Raw genomic sequence first — 18,896 nt, forward strand, 5'->3', positions numbered from 1 at the left:
TCACTTTGTGATGGCATATAATTCTTTTTATATGTTGTTAGATTCAGTTTGCTGATTTTTTCTGAAAATTTGTATATCTATATTTGTGAGAGATATTTGTCTTTAGTTTTCTTTTCTTATATTGTCTTTGCCTGGCTTTGGTATTAGTGTTAATACTGGCCTCATAAAATAACAGGAAATATTCCATCTGCTTCTGTATTCTGGAAGAGCATGTAGAGAGTTGCTATAATTTCTTACTTAAATCTTTGGTAGAATTCATCATGGAATCCATATGGGAATTTTGCTTTCAGTTTGGGATGGTTTTAATTATTGCTTCAATTACTTTAATAGATATAGGCCTAATTATATTGTCTATTTCTTTTTATGTAAGTTTTGGCAGATTATGTCTTTCAAGGAATCAGTCCATTTCATCTAGGTTATCAAATTTGTTCATAATATTCCTTAACTATCCTTTCAGTGTTCATAGAATCTGTAATGATGGCCCCTCTTTTATACCTGATATTAGTAAATTGTGTCCTTTTCTTATTTTTTTCATTTGGTTTGCTAAAAGCTTATCAATTTTATTGATCGTTTCAAAGAACCAGTTTTGGTTTCATTGATTTTTTTCTCTGTATTCAATTTCGTTGACTTCTGCTGTAATTTTTATTATTTTCTTCTGCTTACTTTAATTTATTCTTCCTTTTCTAGTTACATAAGATGGAAACAGATTATCGATTTTGATCTTTCTTCTTTTCTAGTATGTTCATTCAATGTTAGAAATTTCTCTCTGAGCATTACTTTTGCTGCATCCCATGAATTTTGTTTTCATTTTAATTTAGTTTGAAATATTTTTTAATATCACTTGAGATTTCTTATTTGATCCATGTGTTATTTAAAAGTGTGTTGTTTAATTTCCAAGTATTTTGGGATTGGCCAGCTATCATTCTGTTATTGATTTCTTGTTTAGTTCCATTGTATTCACAGAGCATACACAGTATAATTTCTATTCTTTCAAAATGGGAAGGTGTGCTTTATGGCCTAGAATATGGCGTATCTGGGTGAATGTTCCCTATGCGCTTGAGAAGAATTAGTATTCTGCTGTTGTTGAATGAGGTAGTTCATAGATGTTAATTATATCCAGTTGATTGATTGTGCTTTTGAGTTCAACTATAACCTTTCTGATTTTTTGCCTCCTGGATCCGTCAATGTCTGGTAGATGGGTGTTGAAGTCTCTAACTACAGTAATAGCCTCATCTATTTCTCCTTGCATTTTTATCAGCTTTTTCCTCAGGTGTTTTGATGTTCTGTTGCTAGTTGAATACACATTAAGGATTGTATGTCTTCTTGGAGAATTGATCCCTTTATCATTATGTAATGCTTTTCTTTATCCTTGATAATTTTTCTTGCTTTGAAGTTTGCTCTGCCTGAAATTAGTATAACTGCTCCAGCTTTGATTAGTGATCACATGATATACCTTTCTATCCCTTTTCTTTTAATCTATGTGTCTTTATATTTCAAATGGGTTTTTTGTAGACAACGTACAGTTGATCTTGTTTTTTGATTCACTCTGACAGTCTCCACTTTCTGATTGGTGTATTTAGGTGATTCACATTACCGTGATTACTGATATAGTTGGATTAATATCTACTGTGTTTGCTATTGTTTCTATTCATTCCTGTATTTCTTTGTTTCTATGTTTCTTTGTTTTCCACTCTTTTTTTTGGCATTTGTGGTTTTAATTAAGCATTTCCATTTTCTCTCCATTCTTAGCATATTAATTATATTTCCTCTTAAACTTTTATTAATAGTTGTGGAGAGTTCAAAACATACATTCACAACTAATCCAAGTCCACTTCATATAACTGTATTCCACTTCAAAATTAGTGAAACTTACAATAAGTTATTCCTAATTCCTCCATCCCATACTTTATATCATTGTCATTCATTTCAATTATGCATGAGCTATAGTCATCAAATACTTTATTGTTACTATTTGGAACACACTGCTATCTTTTAGGTCAATTAAGAATAAGAAAATAAGTTTTATTTTGTCTTCACTCATTCCTTCTCTAATGCTCTTTCTTTTTTTATGTAGATCTAAGTTTCTGACCTGTATTATTTTCCTTCTCTTCTAAGAAATTCTTTAACATTTCTGTAAAACAGACCCACTGGAAACAAATTCATTCTATTTTTGTTTGCCTGAGAAAGTTTTTATTTATATTTAATTTTTAATGAATAATTTTGTAGATAATTCCTTTTTTTTTTTTTTTTGTCAGCACTTTAAATGTTTCATTCCATTGTCTTCTTGCTTGCTTGGTTTCTGAGCAGTTGGGTGTAATCCTTGTCTTTCCTCCCATATAGATAAAGCTTTTTTCCTCCCTCATTCCCTCTAGTTTCTTTCAAGATTTCTTCTTTATCTTCGGTTTTCTGTAGTTTGGCTAGGATATGCTAGATGTAGTTTTTTTGGCATTTACCTTATTTGGTGTTCTCTGAACTTCCTGGATCTGTAGTTTGGTGTCTGACATTAATTTGGGGAAATTTTCAGTTATTATTCCTTCAAATATTTCTTCTGATTCTTTCTGTCTTTCTTCTTGTTCTGGTATTATATTTATCCATATGTTACAGTTTTTGTAGTTGTCCCACAGTTCTTGGATATCCTGTCATTTTTTTTAGTCTTTCTTTTCTTTGCTTTTCAGATTTGGAAGTTTGTATTGACATATACTTAAGCTCAGAGATTCTTCCCTTAACTGCATTCAGTCTGCTAAAGAACTCTTCAAAGGCATTCTTCATTTCTGTTGCAGTGTTTTTGATTTATAACATTTCTATTTTAGTCTTTCTTAGAATTTCCATCTTGCTTCTTACATGACTCTTATGTTCTTGCTTCTTTCCTACTTCTTTTTCTTTGTTAAATCACTTAACATACTAATCATAGTTGTTTTAAATTCCAAGTTTGATAATTTCAACATCCCTGATATGTCTGTTTCTGATGCTTTGTCTGTCTCTTGAAACTTTGTTTTTTACTTTTTAGAATGCCTTGTTATTTTTGGTTGAAAGCCAAACATGATATACTGAGTGAAAGGAATTGTGGTGTATAAACCTTTAGGAATGCAGTGGTAAGGTTTGAAGGGAGGGGGGAAATTATGTAGTCCTATGCTAAGGTCTCAAGCTTTTAGTGAGCTTGTGCTTCTGGACTGTGAACTTGACCAGTGCTTCTCAGCCAACCCCCTTTGGTGGGACAAGATGTGTAGAGGGGTCTGGAGCTGGATATTTCTCTTCTCCTACATGGAAGGCTAGAGGGAGCTGGAGTTGGAAATTTCCCTTCCCCAGGTAGAAGTATACAGTGGGTTGCAGTTGGGTATTTCCCTTCATACAGGTTGATTAGGCTTTAAAAAGAAAAACCCCAATAGCTTAAGTTTTGGTAAAATAGTTTCTGTTGAGGGCTTGTTAAGAAGAAAATGCTCTAGCATATTGCAAAATAGTTACTTTTCCCTTTCTCCTATCAGAAGCACGAGGTGATTTTTCTTTAGTCTACATTGTGAGAAACAGGTAGAGTAGCTGCAGGTAAAATTCGAAGAGGTGTTGAGGCCTTCCTATAATTACACCCTCTGCTGGAGTTTTTCGCTTTCAGACTTATCCAGACTGAGCCTCCAGCAATTTGTCACTTTAGGTTCCAAACTGGTGAAACCCTGGGCCACTGAAGCAGAGTGCACGAATTAACTGCTCAGCCATGGGTCCGGCCCCTGAAATGCATTTATAGCGCCTATATGGCATCTAAATCATCTAGTAAAAAGCCTATTGTATACTGTTTTATATAAAACCAAAGTGATATACAATGTTATATATAATAATTAAAAAAGAGTTTATATATATACTCACATAAGAATACTCTTCCACATTCTCAGAAGTATATAGACTGAACATAATAATGATTGCATTTTCTTTAAAACATGTTTAGGGGCCAGCCCCATGGCATAGTGGTTAAGATTGGCGCACTCCACTTTGGTGGTCCAAGTTCCCAGATGCAGACCTACACCACTCGTCAGCCATGCTGGGGTGGTTACTCACATATAAAATGGAGGAAGATTTGCACAGATGTTAGCTCTAGGCTAATCTTCCTCAGGCAAAAAAAAAAAAAGAGAGAAAGAGAGAGAGAGAAAGATTGGCAACAGATCTTAGCTCAGGGCTAATCCTACTCAGCAAAAAAATCCAAAAAACAAAAAAATTATTTCTTTCAGTGTTCCAAACCAAGTAATAAAATATTTGGAATACATTTTATCCGGTGGTTTCTACTTTTGTTCTAAGTCAAACCTAAATAACTTTTTAGTCACTCATATCAATGTGTCACCTTTCTATTGATGAAACTGGCAACTATTACTTCTAGGAAGAACATTTCATTAGTTTCATTGATAAGAGCAATTCACGACCTCTACTGTGCTCTTATAAATTAAAAAAAGTTTTCAGTTTATCTCTTTTGTCAGATATTTTTCATTAATACTATATTTTGTTGAGTATATATTTAGGTATTATTCCTAGTTAATACTCAAATCTCTTACAGACCTTGTTTAACAATTTAACATTTCTGTTTCTTCATTTCCAGCAGAGAACTATTAAGGATCACATTACTGATAGGAAAGAATTATTTTGAAGAGAATAAAATATGCCTAACATGTCAAAGTAGTGGCAAATTACAGTGGGCCTTAACTGAATAAAGAAAAAGTGTGAGATATTCCAAAGAGTAAACCAGAGTGAACATACAATTGATCCTTTCCCACTATCAAAAATGGAGTGTTTCAGGGGCTGGCCTGGTGGTGTATTGCTTAAGTTCTCACACTCTGCTTTGGTGGCACTGGGTTCACAGGTTTGGATCCTGGGTGCGGAGCTATGCACCACTCATCAAGCAATGCTGTAGAGGTGTCTCACATACAAAAAATAGAGGAAGATTGTCACATATGTTAGCTCAGCCACAATCTTCCTCAAACAAAAGAGAGGAAGATTGGCAATAGATGTTAGCTCAGGGCCAGTCTTCCTCACCATAAAAAAAAAAAAGAAAGAGAAAAGAGGAATGTTTCAAAGAATTTCATGTATTTATTTATTGTTAAGAGTGGAAACCATTTCTTATGAGATTTTCTTTCATAAAAATAAAAATTTGTCTTACATGATTGGGGATTAGTAGTAAACAATTAGTAGAATTTTAAGAAAAGAGAGTATTAAACTGTTACTTGACCCGTATTTTGCTAGCTTTAAGAAAAAAGCCAAAGGCTCATGTTTCAGGAAGAGTATTTGAAAAGCCAACAAGAAGACAGAACCAGAAGTAATGATATGAGAAATCTTTTAATGTAGTTTAATGTTTTGGAGGGGCCTATTATTATTTCCTATTTTCTTGGAGAAAAGTGGTTAAAATGTCAAAGGTGAAAGCCATAGAGGAAAATAAATTTAAAATTTAAAAAAATCTGAAAGAAAGTTTGCAACTACACAGGGGCCAAGATATTAAGATTCAAGTGTCTAGCTAAGACGAGAATTTATTCATAATGATCATCTATCTCTCTGACTTGAGGAACTTAATTTTATTGAAAGATCACATACACAACTAAAATATCATAATACTCTTTCTGTAGTTTTAAAGGCAAATTATTAAAAATGTAAGTCAAAGAATTAGTATATTTACCAACATGAAATTAAATCCCTATCATCAATATTCACTTTAAAGAAGTATTTAACCAAAATGGCAAATCGGAAAGCTATATCTTAGGAAAGAAGTTTTAGACATGCAGTATTATAAAGCTATCACATTAAAAGAATTCACTTATCTAATGAAAAAAGGTTTTTATCAATCCATAAGAACTCATAAATGCATAAATATATTTGTTCTATTTATTTATATTATTTTACATTATTATATATAACATTTGTATTAAATATATGTGTACATATTATAGGTATATTAATATAAATATATTTATATGGTTTCAAATGATTTCACAACAGATAATGAAAAGGGATTTGAACTTACCAGATTCACATAATACTTCAACCTTTTCCTGTAATCTTTTCTGGAGTTGAATAGATTTGCTGAGAAAGTCTAGACAAGAATTCTAAATGCAGTACGTAGTGTACACTAGATTCTTTTTGAAGAACTTTACATCTATTACCTATTTAATCCTTCAACTATTTTATCAGATGTTTTTCCCCCGTTTTACACAGAAGACTGAGGCCTTGAGAAATTAAGCAACTTTCCCAAGTTCATCCATTTATACATCATTATTTTTTAAGTAGCTGCTATGAACTAGGCTGAATGTCATGGTGACAGCAGTAAACATTGTGGGGTTGATTTGCCCTCTGAATGCAAAGTGAAGGTGACTCAGGATCTGATTCTGATTGAGGGAGTCAGAAAAGGAATCTCTGATTAGGTTGCATTCACTGAAGATCAAAGGATATTTGATCAGTGGAAGAAATACCTCTGAGTGGGAAAAGGGCTTGGCACTTTTAGAAACTGAAGAAAGGCCAGCAAGGATAGAACAGGCAAACAAGGAGAGAGAAACCATTGTTGGGAATGTTGGGAATCAGATGACTCAGGGTCCCTGCAAAAAATTTTTGCATTTTCTCGCAAGTTTACAGGAAAGCCACCACCTTTAAGCAAGGTCATGGCATGGCAAATGTGTGCTTTAACAGTCCATCTGGGTGTGTGTGGATAGTGGAGGGGAGGAAGCAGTTCAAAAGGAGTAGTCCAAGTGAGAGACAGTGGTGGCTGGAATGACATGGTGCCTGTGATGGAGAGCAGAAGATTGGTGAAAGATACACTTTGGAGGAAGAGTTGACAGAATTTGCTGATGGGTTATAGATGAGAAAGAAGCATATTTCTTAATTTCCTCACTTCAAAGCTATAGTAAGAGCAACTGGGTAGATGGAAGTGCCGTAATTCCAAGTGCAGAAAACAGCAGAAAGAGAGTTCAATTAAAATATTTTAATTTTCAGATTCTGTCAGATAACAGAATCATGTCTGAAGCCAAGAGGGGAGGTACTGATGGCAAATTGAAATAAAGAACAAGTACGATCATCAGCAAATTGAATCATAGAAGTGGACAAGGAATTCTGAGGCCACTAATTTTTGCAGATCTACGAGTTAATTCTTGGATTTTTGGCTCCCAAACATATGTTCTTAACTGTTGACTATGGAGCCAGGCAAGCACACATATTATGAAATCTGAAAAATTCCCTTAATCACCACATTCCTTCTAATGAGCCACCAGTATAAGAACCATGTGGTCTGTTTATGACGTGTTATTTCTAACCTTTCTCCAAACTTTGCAGGTGGTTGTTATTATTTTCATTTCACAGAAGAAAAACCAAGGTCTATAGTGCTCCTGTGACTCCCACCAGCTTGAAAAGAAGAGAGTCCTTAGGAGAAAATGACTACTTCAGCCTTGAGGAGGAAAAAGTATAAAAATTTTCATAATTAAATAAATAGTAAAATAAATTTCACTGAGGGATAATAAAATCTGTTTCGGGAATGTAATATTAAGATATATATACTTGTATAAAATGTTTAACAATACTTAATTGTATGATTCTCCTGATGGAAACAGCTATTATATCAAGATCTCATGTCATCACTATTAATAATGTATGTCACAGGTATGCATGACTGGTCCACTAAAGCAACTGCTTGTCTGTAAAATTAAAATGAAAGCCTTGCCGGCAATTCATATCCACCGTCATTAGAACAGATTATACACCAGTCCCCTGAGCACAAGGAAGTGTGCAGTTGCTCCTTTCATGTCAGGGCATTGGAGTCACTAGGTGTTAAATGATTACAATGTCACTAGGAAAGAGCTCAGTTACAGAATAGCACAGGTGGAGCAGCTGATTTCTTCTGAAGTACAATTACTTTGTTCTCAGAACCAATGTAATCATTTGAGCACGTCCATTTCTTCTATCTTCTCAGGTTGTAAATGTGGATCAACCGGTAGCCTAATACAAATATGGTAACATCTATTATATTTGAAGTGAACTGATAGTAGTTTCATATAGCCTCAGATATAAGGATATTGCCCATAAAATAGACTATTAGTAACAAACAACTTAATGATAATGAGAAGAAAAACAATATAAAAGGAAAAAGAAAATTCATTTTAAAAAGTCACAGCTAACTTAGTAAAAATTTAATATCTTAATACTTCAAGGAGGCCTCCAACCATTCTCCTAATAAATAATTTGCAGAATGGGTGAACTAACTTTCCCCATGAGCTTGTGCTTGATTATTTCATTTAGGTGCCTAACTATGACATATCTTAAGTGATAGTTAATGTTGTGTACTTTCAGGCACATTTTTAAGGCTTAGAGCAGCGGTTAATGGATTAACTGTAGTCAGACCACTGCTATGCTCCAGTCCTGACGACTCACTTCACAGCTGTAGGACTTTGGGCACAATAACCTAAACTCTTTGTGCCTTTGCTTCATAATCTACAAAGCTGGAATGGTAAAAGTGCCCACCTCACAGGGCTGCTATAGTGGTGAAACGAACTAATATTTCTTAAGCCTGTGTAATGGTATCTGCCACATATTGGACACTATTTTAGTGTTTGTATTGTATTTTCTGGCATTTTATTAATATGTATGTTTTATATATTTTCAAACTTTTGTATATCTGCTTACCCTGTGTATTATTCAGAATTGTATAGTTTCAGTTCCTAGCTAAATAACTGATACCATCACATAGTACACATATTACTTCAGCTTATCCTTTCATTTCAAAGATGGCTTCTGCTGTTTTTTGTGATGAACACATTACTTATTGTTATTAGGAACAATATTGTCTCACCACACAGTGAAATTTATTCAAAGGTCTTCCCTCAACATGTTATCTCCTCTCCAGTGATTCTGTGCATTCCATATCATTTTGTTTTCCTGGAATGTTCTATGTTCATTTACCTCCTCGGAGAGATGTCACTCATTTATCAATGCTCCTCCTTTTGTGGTGTTGGTGGAGGCTTTGTGAGGTTCTTCTAGATTATCTGAGTCAGTTAGTCATTTACTTTCTCATCCTTGCACAGTACCTTGTTTACATACTACATATCTAATGAACCATAGTTATAGTCTGCCTCCTCAGAATATAGGGCGATCTCAGAGCAGAGATTATGTCTGTGCAAGCCCAGGCTCAGTGAAGTTCCATGCATATGGTAAACCCACCTTATGTTTGTTTGTTGAAATGACGGAATGCCATGTAAATGAATGTTCTAATAAATATCAGATAAATTATTGAATTCATGTTTCTTAATAGTAATGGCTTTTGCCTATACTGAGTTTACTATGTACCAGGCAGAAGAATTCTACAATAAGGAAACTAAGGCACTGAGCAGTTCAATAACTGCATAAAGTCATGACCCAAGGAGTAGTAGAGATGCACTTTGAACCCAAGCATTCTTGTTATTGAGTTTGTACTCTTCACTACCATAGGTCTCTTAATATCGACATTATTAAAGAAAATAACTGTGTTTACTTTTTGTGTTTATTGTGTTCCAGACATTATACATGTTGCATTGGTAATATTAACTCTTTTTTAAGCTTCATAACTTTCCTGTGGAAGAAGTATTGCCAGATCCTTTCTATTCTTGAATTTCATCAGATTAGAAAATTGAAGATTCAGACTCTTGCTTCCTGCTCTAATGTGTGAAGAGTTTAGAGGTCATCGTTCCCTTCCTCACAGCAGGAAAAATCTGAATAAACTCTTAGTTAACCACTCTTCTTAGATTCATTAGAAAACTGTGATCGCAGAACAAATTGCCACCCACCAAAACTGGAGAGACATGTGAATACAGGGACTCATAGCTTACTAGGGGGTATAAAACACTAAGAGAATATCTATACTTAAGCCCATTATGAACAAACTGCAAAAAAACAAAACCAAGGAGAAAATCTTGAAAGAAGCCATGGGAAAAAACAAAACAAGACAATAAACCAACCACCTTACCTATAGAGTAACAACGATAAGAATTATTTTGGACTTCTCTTCAGGGGCTGGCCCCATGGTCAAGTGGTTAAGTTCGCGTGGTCTGCTGCCGGCGGCCCAGGGTTTCTCCTGTTAGGATCCTGGGCATGGACATGGCACCGCTCGTCAGGCCATGTTGAGGCAGCACCCCACATGCCACAACTAGAAGGACCTGCAACTAAGATATACAACTATGTACCGGGGGGATTTGGGGAGATAAAGCAGAAAAAAGAAAAAGATTGGCAACAGTAGTTAGCTCAGGTGCCAATCTTAAAAAAAAAAATTATATTGGACTTCTCTTCAGAAAATAGGCAAACAAGAAGAGAGTGAGGTAAAATACGTTAAGCATTTAAACTAGAATTCTGTATCCAGTGAAATTTTTCCTCAAAAGTGAAGAAGAATTAAAGAATTTCTCATTCAAACAAAAACAGATAATTTGTTGCCAGTAAACCTGCCATGCAAAAAATGTTCTTCAGAGAAAAGGGAAATTATGTAGATCAGAACCATGGAGCTACATAACGAAAGGAAGAATGCTAAAGAAGAAATAAATGTAGGTGAGATAAAATCATTCGCTTTTATTACACTTAATTGATCTAATAGGTAGCTGTCTATTCAAAATATTAGTGGCAACAGCATATTTGGTGATTATAGCTTATGGATTAGTGAAATGAAAGATAACAATGTTAAAAAGAAGAGATGGAGGACCTATGAATAATCTAAGTTACTCACATTACCTATGACAGGAAATAGTGTATTTGAAAGAAGAATTAGATTAGTAGTAAATGTATATTGCAAATATTAGGCAACCACTGAAATAATTGAAAAAATAAATAAAATTGCTAAGCTAAAAGACAAGAGAAAGTGGAATCATACAAAATGCTCAACCAAAGCCAAAGAAAGCAGAAAAAGTGAGGAAGGGAAAAAGAAACAGAGAAAAAGGGCAACAAATAGATAACAGCTACAAATATGGTAGATATGAATCCAGCTATATCAACAATGACTTTAAATGTGAATGAACTAAATACACCAACGAAAGGGCAAAACGTGAAAGTAAATAAAAATCAAGAAGACCCAAAACATTTTCAGAACTTTTTACAAAACCTAACCATAGTCTTACCATATGACCCAGCACTAATACTCCCAGTATGTACCCAAATTAGTTGAAAACTTACTTCCACACAAAAAACTTGCACACTAATATTTATATCACCTTTATTCGTAATTGTCAAAAACTGTAAGCAAATGAAATCTCTTTCAACAGGTGAATGAATTAAAAAATGGTGGTACATTTGTATAATGGAATATTATTCAGTGATTAAAAAAATGGGCTATCAGGGCACAAAAGACATGAAGGAACTCTAAATGCATATTTTTAGTGAAAGAATCCAGTCTGCAAAGGGTACATACTGTATGATTCCAACTATATGACACTTTGTAAAAGACAAAAATAATACAGACACTATAAATTTCTGTGGTTTCCAAGAGTTGGAGAGAAAGAGAGGGAAAGATGACTAGGTGGAGGACAGGGAATTTGTAGGGAAGTGAAACTGTTCCATACGATACTATAGTGGTGAATATCCGACATAATACATTTCTCAAAACCCATAGACCTGTACAACACAAGGGGTGAACTTTAACCTTGATATAAACTAAGGACTTTAGTTAATAATGGGTCATTATTGTTTCATAGCTTGTAACAAATATGTCACACTAATGTAAGATGTTAATAATAGGGGAATACTGTGTAGGTGAAGAGGAGGTGTATGGGATCTCTCTGTACTTTCTGCTCAATTTTTCTGTAAATCCAAAACTGCCCTACAAAATAAAGTCTACTAATTTAAAAAGAAGATGGATAAGTTAACTTACGCATCTAACCGATGGCAGAGCCAGGATTCCAGCCGAGTTCTTTCTACCCAAATACTTGTACTTTTGAAAAAATCAGCATGTCTTGTAGAATGACACTAAGCTACATGTTAAGGATGATGAAGGCTTGGTTGTTATTAGCCAGCATACAGGAAAATACTAATAAAATATTTATTAAGAGCGTTATTTAAAAACAGTATTGTTCTTAAATTAATATATTTGACTGATTAATAAAGTATTTTTGAGCAGCATTTACCATTGCTCTCCCATAACTTTTGAATCTGGTATATTGTCCTCAGAGAACGAGAAGATGTCATTAGCCTTTCAGATTCTGTGATTCCACAAATAGAAGTATTATTTATTCATAAAAGCCTTAAAATGATTTTATTTGTGATAAACTTGTAGCATGTGACTTATAATCACAACACCATTTCTATTTTGTCTGCTTTAAAGTTGAGAATGTATTTTTCCAAGTTTCATCAGTCTTTGCATTAGTTTATATCACTGGTCCATTGATTATGAGTAGATTAAAAATAACACACTATATAAGTCAGAGACGTTGTTTATGTCTTTGCAGTAAAAGTAAAACACTTCTTGCTGCAAAATAGTTGCTTAGTTTACTGAATGAGTTTGATTATAGACTAGACAGAGGTGAATTTAATGCAGAAATTACTTTGTTCACAAAAGAATGATATTTTACTTTTGAACTCAGACTTAATTCACCTAATTCAAATGTTCAAATGTGGGACAGTCATGGATGCAAGCAAAGAGGTTGAAGCTATTTGAGTATTTATTTCTGAAGTTTTTGTCATTGTTGTTGTAGATTTATTTCTGGCTAAATAAGTTTGGACAACTCAATGCAATGCAGCATAGATACATTTAGTCCCAAGCTTCCTTGCAACTATTAATCTCTCTCTCTTCCTCTTTTTAATTATAGAAATATATTACTGAGTATTTCCCTTGGCACATTGAGAAGTGATCAATACTATAAGAACATGCAGTTAATGTGTTCAAACAAGGGACAAGGAAGAGTTGGAGGAACAGTCTCTGATAATTTGTTTTTATTCCATAAATCGAACTTTTTCTTCTCTATCTGTATAACCAGACTTCAAGACTAATGGATATTTGCTATATTAATTTCTATGCATAATATTGGGCCAATCTGACATGTTGTTTACTCAAAAACATTTACATTAACTTATTCAACAAGCGTTTATTAAAGTATCCACTGTTCGCTGTTCATTTGAATACTGAATGTCAATAGATACTGAAAATGAAATAGGTGAAAATTGACATGAGAAACAAGACACACAGCTGAGAATAAATTATGATTGGAAGAAAGGAAGAAATTACACAATTGTAGAGAAAACATGATTATAAAGCAACTTAATTATTTAATTCTGCTGTGCAGATGAATGAAATTTAATGTATTACAGGAAAACTAATATTAGTGGAGTTAGGCTCAAGCACTAATGGGACCCGTTCAGAGGTGAAAATTGTCACTTTTGCCTAGTAAAGGTAATTGATATTGAGAGTCTGAATAATCCTCAGTACATGGAAAGATAATTGTCCTTGTAGAATAATAATAGGCTAAAAGTAAATAAAATTATCCTTGCATTCACTCTCAGCTATGCTGGAAAATTGTCAAATAGCTGACCATTTTCCAAAAAATAACTTTTGCATGACTGCCTATTTCTGTATTCTCAGATTAAATGTACTATTCTAAATATTGTGGTTTTCCACTTTACTTCATCGAAGCCTCTCTTATAGTCTGGATGACTATAAAAATGGCATAATCACTATTTGTACAGTAGCAATTTTGTCAATACTTGCAGAACAACAATAAATATATAACTTGTTTTTGTGCCAAAGAATAAACAAGCAGCTATAAAAGGCAATTTTTCCCCCTCTGCTCAGTATAGTTCTGCATGTAGTTCAAAAGCTTCCAGAATAATACCATGTACCCTTTAAACATCACAGACTGCCACCTACTGGAAGATATACTAAACATCTAAAGACAGCTGTTAAAATGTGCAATATTATCTTGTGGAACACACACACACACACACAAATTCAAAAGAAGACAACCTCAATATGCTTTATGTGAAAAATAATTGGCCTGTTTATTTCTGTACTATATTTTAAAGACAAGAAATTTTCATAATTAACCAGAAACTAATTATACTCTATCCATTGCAAAAAATAGTTCTCTACATGCAATGCAATAGATGGAAAAAATTGTTTTGCTTAAGGTAGACAAACCAGAAATATATTTAGAAAAAAGTGTTTTGGCTCTACATATTTAAATATGTCTCTTAGTATAATCTGCCAATGGTTCAATCTCGTCATGTTCTACATTGCCTTAAATCTCTCACCTACATTCCCCCCCCCAAAATTGAAGCTACTTAAGTTGGAAGAGAAACCTAAGAAATATGTGATTGTTAATAGAGAAGAACAACTGTCCAAATACATTAAAAATAACTTTGAAAGAAAAAAATCATCACTCTGGTAATGTTTATGTAAATTTATCTTATTTGTTTTGGCTATATCTACCTTAACCTAGTAGTAATTAATTATAACAAAAAGATTCTTATGTTGCTTGTTATTTATGTAAAGACAAATGTGTTTTGTTCCCATCTTATCATTATTGATATACTCTTAGAAAAGTGGAAATGAAGACTGAGATATCATTGACCCAGATCCTTGCATAAATGGGGACTTTTCATACAAATTAAACATGAAACGGGTATTATTTACTATGTTTATTTGTCTCTGTCCTTACTTCTTTCTATTTCTCAATAGAAGTCAATAGAAATTGGTAAGATCCATAGGCGCACTTGGAAGACCACATTCAAGTTCAAATAATATGTTGTCTAGGCCTTGGCTGTAGAAACATTAGAATTTGAACATGTCATCTGGCATTGAGTGAGGGAGTAGCTCAAAGGCATCTCACAGGAGTGTAGATGCATAGAAGCTGAGGAAGCCTTCATTGAGCTTCCTCTCATTGATATGGACAGTCTGACTTCACAACTACTTCTGGAAATTATGGCTTGATTGTGTGAGATCAATGCCAATCCTACACAAAGAAAAGGTTTGATGTGATTTGGTTCCATGCAGTTCCTAATCAAACTAGACGTAATCTAAATTTAACAAACAAACAAAATTCTTGTGATGCAAACTTATTCAGGATAGGACAAAATTTTTACAACAATGCCTAAAATTTATTCCTTATTTACTTAGGACTAAAAACTTCTTGAGGATGGAGACTTTATGTTTACTCATCTTTATACCTATAACGTGGAGCTCAGAGTCTAGCACATAGCAAGTAGTTGTTTACTGAATAAATGACCACTTTGGAATCACTGGAATTCTTGATGAAAGTCTTCTGTGATGTAAATTGGGAATGGTTCCCCATTCCTTCCAGCAATAAATAACTGAACAACTAAAACAAAATATTTTCATTCCAAAAAAAAACCTAGAAAAGTTGGAAAAGACATATTTGTTTGTCCTTATCTAATTTTATGATTGAATGTAAAATTAAAAGTAAAATTACCATATAGATTTTCTCCAACTGGAGGCTATCTAAGATTATCCAGCAGGCCATGGAGATCCAGACCAGAATGATCTTCATAACTGCATGGTGGGTAGTGATGGGATCCGGAATTATCAGTGAGACTCCTCCAGTCCCACGGACCTTTCAGAGGTCCTTGAACACATTCAACCTGTTGTAACTCTGGATCTCTGCAATTGGGCTTCTTTTTGCTGAAATAATCTTATTCTGCATTTTCTTAAATTCATTTACCTTCTGAAACCCACTCTCTACACTTCTTTTGAAACATTTTTAGAGATGACAGCATAGATAATGTGTATTACATTTTTTTCTTGTGGGATCATTCAAACTATTTGAAAAGTGCTAATGAGAATTAAAACTAGTCATGTATTTTTGCATTATCTTACATTCAGGTAAAATTCTTCAGTCTGGTCATTTTTGTTTAGAAACATAATAGAATTCAAGTTAGTTTCTCAATGTATACATGATGGATGTGTATTTTGACCTAGTCCACATTATTAGGATTAAAAAAAATACCGTTTTTAAGAAATTAACAATCTACAGCTGGATACTTTGTAATTTTTTCCTCTGTGTTTATGTGTGTTTGGATTTTTTTAAGTACAGCTAAAAGCTATTAGAAGGTCATTCTTTGGTAAGGTTGAAACAGCTGAAATTGCCATTTTTGTGGGCAAGAAGATCTTCAATATTAGAAATTCTATATGGTTTAATCAATACTTATAAATAAAATTGACTCAATTTTCATTTAAAATGTATTTATATTCTAAATTTACTTTAAAAAGGCTTTTTGTTAAATGACAATGTGTTAATAGATCCTCACATGATGGTGAACCCATTCTTTTCGCTAAATGCTATATTTACTGGGTCTTCTAGATCTTGTATTTATTAGTTTGAGATTCTATGATAATTTGTAATTATCTATGAAATTTGTAATAAACATAAACATAATCAGTAGAAGAGAGGATATAATTTTTGTTCATATGTTACATATCGTCATGTGGACAAATAGTTATACGAAAGAACCTCAGCAAAAACAAGTTTTCATATTTGCTTTACCTTTTAAAAAGAAAAAAATTCCTTTATCTGATATTCAAATCAATCTATACATTCTCTCTAGACTAAGTCTAAGACATACTTTGCCATAAAATATGCTACTTTCATCTCTATTTTCTCTTTTCATATATGCAATTGAACTCTCTATATTGTATTTCCTCTCCTAAAGGACTACTAACATCTTAATGATTGATTCACTTTAACATTAAAACAACATTTTAAAGAATTAAGTACAAACAAACAAAATAAAACTAGGAAAATTATTTTGATGTGATTACTAATGCTGCATTGGATTTTTAAATGAATTAATATAAATAGCAAACTATATCAGATTTAGGAAATAATTTTACTACATTTTACCTGTAGTTGCATAAAAAGTTATTTTAATAATTGGTTAAGTTATTTTTATGACTTTTATATGATAACCATATCCACTTAACATAGTGAGGTTATCAGATAATGAAAACCAAGGCAATGATCCTCTGGATTTTTTAAATAAAAAATAGTGATTATTCAGTATATATGAGGTGCACATTTTTTAGCAGATTATCTTCTAGACTTAACAGAGCTGAAAGCCTGGGTCTTAACACCATCACGATAATGATGAATGTGAATGCTTCCCAGGCTAGCGAATTCAGGAATACGACATCAATCAATAAAAAGGATACATCAGGGTGCTGGTGTTTGCACCTGAGGAAATGATAACTCAGTCCTGCAGTTGGTTTCTCTTCTTTCCAATAGAATACCACAAACTCCAGTGACAGTCTTCCAAAAGACACTACAAACTGCAGTGTCAAAGACATTTCCCTTTTTGTCTGAGAATGTTTAGGTTTGGGGATTTATTATTTTATTATAAGTCTCTTGGTTGATTGTGATATAATCAGAATTTATTATGGTTTTTCTGTGAATTTTGATATGAGATCATTTTTGAAAAACAAAAAAGCCTCAGTGTTCTAGTTAGTATGGCTTTGTAAAAAAAAATTACACATGGATTAATAGCTTAAAATAAGACAAGAATATTTATTTTGCTCAAAGATCTTCAATTTGAGCAGAAGTCAGCGAGGTTAGGTGGTCTCTGCTTCATGCTGCATTAGCTTGGGCAAGTGGAAGTCTGGCCTCTGTACTCACCTGAAGGCTCACTCACTCTTTAGTCTGGTCCATCAGCACGTGACTCTCTGTGTGGACTAAATATCCTCACAATGTGGTGACTGGATTCTAAGGATAACTGACCTGAGAAAGAAGCGAGAGAGAGATCGAGAAAACCAGGATGAAACCACAATGCCTGTTATGGTGTAACCTTGGAAAAGCACGTGGTGTCACTTCTGCCTCATTCTATTTGTTGAAGCTGTCCCTACAGTCCCTCCTGGTTTCAAGGCAAGTGGGAATGGGTTCTACATCTTGATGGGTAGTGGCAGAGCTCTAGAAGAGTAAGTGGGAACAGAAATATTGCTGTGGCCAATTTTGGATAATATAATCTGTTACATTCTGCCCTTTGGCCATCACAACTCACGACACCCTTCTCATGGGCAAAATACGCTCACCTCTGCCCCAAACTCTTCAAAGTTTCATCTCATTATTGTTCCAGGTCAAAATCCAATCATCCATCTCAGATCCAGGTGTATATAATGCTCCTCATGTTTGATCCCTTGAGTATAATCCTTCCAGTTCTGAAGGATGTTGTTATGGGCTGCATAGTGTCTGCCCAAAATTCATATGTTGAAGCCCTAACTCCCAGTACCTCAAAATATGACTGCATTTGGAGATGGACTTTAAAGAAGTGATTAAGTTAAAATGAGGCTCTGAGGGTGGGCCCTTATCCATTCTGACTGGGTGTCCTTATAAGAAAAGAAAATTTGGACACGTAGACACACACAGAGGGAAGACCATGTAAGAACACAAGAATAAGGCAGACATCTGCAAGCCAAGGAGAGAGGCCTCAGGAGAAATCAAACCTGCTGGCACCTTGACCACAGACTTCCAGTCTCCAGAAGAGTGAGAAAATACATGTCTGTTGTTTAATCACCCAGTGTGTGGAATTTTGTTATGGTATCCCCAGCAAACTGATACACTTTTGTGCCAAACATACACATTATCTTCTCCTCCTCCACAACCATTATACAGTGGAGGAACAGGAATAAAAGAGCCACAATAGACACTCCTGTTCAAAAGGCAACACTGGAGATCCACGGAAGCCTCTGGCCCATGGCAATTCTAAAAGCCAGCAAGGGACATGGTGTCAGTTTCTTCATTAGGCTCAGTTACAGTACCTGGATATGAAGCACTTGGCTCTTGACTCTGCCTCTGGGATCTTGGCTCTTCTGTGATCTTTGCTCTTCCTTCTGACCTCTTGGCTCTGCTTTGTGCGATCCCGGCTCTGCCTTCTGGAATCTTGGACTGGCCCTCTGGGATCCTGGCTCTGTGCTCTGAATTGTACTTCCAGTATACCAT

This window comes from Equus quagga, chromosome 16, assembly GCF_021613505.1.
Source record: "Equus quagga isolate Etosha38 chromosome 16, UCLA_HA_Equagga_1.0, whole genome shotgun sequence".
NCBI lineage: Eukaryota > Metazoa > Chordata > Mammalia > Perissodactyla > Equidae > Equus > Equus quagga.